A 3,507-nucleotide genomic window follows, 5' to 3' on the forward strand; every position below is an offset into this window, starting at 1 on the left:
TAATAACCTCTTTTTTTTAGGTGTCCAAAAAGCACCCTGAAAGAGTATGGAAGATAATAAATGAGGTTCTAAAACGAAAAAACGCGAAATCTAACACAACTGAATTGACAATAGGAAACAACAAACTTTCAGTGGTCACATTAGCGAGCATTTCAATACGCACTTTGTGAATATGGTTAGACCGCTGAATAACATCAATGGTTCGAAACCCGGGTACCAATGTAGTGAAACTGCGTTTCTTGAATCTACGGATGAAATCGAGATTTGTTGCACGTTTAGGAGCTTAAAAAACACTCACTCAACAGACATAAAGGACGTTCAGATAAAGCCTGTAAAATACGTAATTGATGCTATCGCTCCCTGTCTAAACTACATATTTAATCTAGTTCTAGAGTTTGGTTGCTTTCCCAGTTGAATGAAAAAGGCGAAAGTTTCGGTCATCCTTGAAGGAGGAGAGAAAAATAACTTTAACAATTATAGGCCAGTATCCATTCTTCCGGTGTTCTCTGAAGGAGTTCAGAGAATAATTTTCTCACGCATCAATAATTTTTTTTTCTAAACACGATATACTAATAAACAGTCAACATGGCTTTCGCCAGGGAAAATCAACAGAAACAGCACTTTTAACACTAAAGAAACTTATCATTGAGAATATTGAAGAAAATCGGCTTACCCTCGGAGTATTTATTGACTATAGTAAGGCATTCGATTACATAAATCACGAGATATTGCTAAAAAATTTGCACGCATACAGTGTCCGCGGTGTTGCCCAATCGTTTTTTCAGTCTTATCTTTACGACCGGAAGCAGTGCGTATCAATAGATAATAACATTTCATCTTCCAAATTAGTTACTGCCGGTGTTCCACAAGAAAGTGTTCTAGGACCGTTCCTTTTCAATGTGTATATTAATGATGTTGTTCAGCAATATAGTAACGCAGTCTCCGTGATCTACGCGGATGACATGAACCTGTTTATTTCCGGACAGGATACAAGTGAAATAATTTTAAAAGCTGAAAGGGAACTTTAGAAACTGTGGTACTGGTCCAATGAGAATGGTCTAAAAATAAATACAAATAAATCTAATTCTATTTTATTCAAAACCACACTTAAGCAGACACAAATATTACACGATTTATTACTCGGTGATACTTTTATTGAAATATTTAACAAACACAGGATCCTTGGAGTTACATTTTCTGCCAATATGACACGGACAAATCACATTGACGCTTCAGCTATGTCCTTATCATCGGCGACAGGAGCCTTGTCACGATGTCAACATATCCTTCCATACAATGCAAAACTTCATATTTATCATGCCCTATTCACTTCACACATAAATTACTGCACGCTCGCATGGGGCACGACCACAGCAGGAAACGCACACACCACCCTTGTTCTTCAAACAAATAAAGCGATTCGATATATTGCTAATGTGCCACGATTACACTCAACCGCACAATTGTACACTCAGTATGGTATAATAAGCGTAAAAAATATATATGAATTTCGTCTATCGCAATCTTTGTTCTTGTCAAATGAAAGTTTCAGCTCCTTTTTGAAAAGGACATCTGACTTTCGAAACAAATAAGTGACCCTCGCACCCGCAGTCTTGACAGGTGGTTAGTGCCGTGCCGATCCGGCGCACTGAATACTTCTCGCAGAACGTACCTTTTACTCTAAACAAGTATCTAGAACAAAATATTTACTTTGATACATTTACTAGAAAAAAAATGCGATAATTTTTTTGTAAAAAACAGATGATAATGCATTGGGAAAGTTTTCGTGTTGAAGCCTTTTTTTTGTAATTTTTGCTAGAAAACAGGCCATGTGAGAAATTTGATCTATGTCATTTATAATTCCTTCAACGGTTCATAATCTTTATATAGTCTTTGACATGTACCATATAGAATTATATACATTCACACGGTCATTATGTGTACTCATATTGTTACGCGTCATATTTTTTTTTGTTATTTTTTTCACAATATGTTGCTGCCTGTATGGGCCCCCAGGCACTCTCAAGCTTTCAATGACAGCTTTTTCGCCCGGGGACCCCCAACACTGTGTTGGAAATAAAAATTGAAGTGAATTGAATTGAATTAATAATATTATTATATCATTATCGCTAATAGCCAATCAGAATACATCATCAGCCGATAAGATTGCCGAAGAAAAAAAAACAGAAATTTTTAACAGAAAAAGTTACTCGTTGCGTTTCTTAACCCGTCGGAGACTGAAATGTCTTTTAGTTTTGCAAGGGGTGTCCACCCACACTTGTAACAAGTGTGTAAATAATAAAATGTATTTTAGTACAGCATTTGCAAGCTAAAAGACTAGAATGTTTTACCATTTATTTTTGAGTGTCTCTTAAAAGGATAAAATTAAAACATTCATTAGTGAATTTCAAACATTTTTGCAAAGATCGCTACCCAACATTTACCTGATCAAATTAAAAAAAATCGCCTAAGATATTGCCCTCTGTCTCGCAGGGTTATATCAGTTATACTGATAGGCAAGTCATTAATATGAACAAAGACCAACCCGCTATTTAACGGACATGTGGAAAATCAAGTTCAGATAAAAAGAGCTGCGATTTTAGAGCGCAGCTCTTAGACGCCCGTTTCCGGCTTAAGCGGCGTCGCCGTCGCCGTCGCCGTCGGCGTAACCGCGAGCCTCCCCCCCCCCATCCCCCCACCAAGGACCTCGGGCGGACCTCGGGAGGACCTCGGGTTCCCTCGGGAGGACCTCGGGTCCCTTCGGGAGGACCTCGGGTATCTTCGGTGACCTCGGGGAGGGGGGGGGGGGGGTCACGGGTCCCCCCCGCCCTCGAGGTCACATGACCCCCCTCCCCGAGGTCTAGTGATCCCCCCGAGGTCACGTGACACCCCCCCCCCCCGAAGTCCCGTGACCCCCTCCCCGAGGTCACGTGACCCCCCTCAGTGTTCTTCCCCCCTCCTCCTCAAGAGCTGCGCTCTGATTCGGCCTTAAAGGGAGTTGTAAATGGCTTTCATTTTTTAGTTTAAAATCATCTAGACAACATCCTCTAATACATTAAAATTTTTAAGTGCTAAAATATTCGCATCCTTAGTGAAAAAGAAACGCTCAGTTCAAACGAGAGTTTGTAAAAACTTTGCAGCTAAGCTTCTAATTCGCAGTATCAATGTATTTAAAATTCACTTTACACAAAACGACTCGTATTACAGGCGTCACCCACGCTTCTCCCTTGTCATTTTCCTTCTGCCATCTTGTTGATTAGTGGACATACTCGCGTCTCAAAGACAGTCTGACTACATCAGGGGCCCTCGCCTCTCGAGGTACTCCGAAGAATACTAAAGACCTGCGCAACCTCTACTCCCCTCACACCTCAGTTGACAGTGTTGGAACCTACTCCCACGACACTGTCAGCTGAGGAGTGACGGGTGTAGAGCGGAGGGGGCTTGTCCCCAACATTCCGAGGCAGCGGGGAGAGCCACCAAAGGCAGCTATCGGTAGTTTTTCTCCCT

The 3,507-nt window shown here is 41.0% G+C and overlaps 1 pseudogene; it reads left to right on the forward strand.

Moving 5' to 3' along the window:
* The first annotated feature begins 1,178 nt into the window (after positions 1-1,178).
* On the forward strand, positions 1,179-1,743 carry LOC115319818 (annotated as a pseudogene).
* Positions 1,744-3,507: the final 1,764 nt, after the last annotated feature.

This window comes from Ixodes scapularis, unplaced genomic scaffold, assembly GCF_016920785.2.
Source record: "Ixodes scapularis isolate PalLabHiFi unplaced genomic scaffold, ASM1692078v2 PGA_scaffold39__5_contigs__length_11793443, whole genome shotgun sequence".
Lineage (NCBI taxonomy): Eukaryota > Metazoa > Arthropoda > Arachnida > Ixodida > Ixodidae > Ixodes > Ixodes scapularis.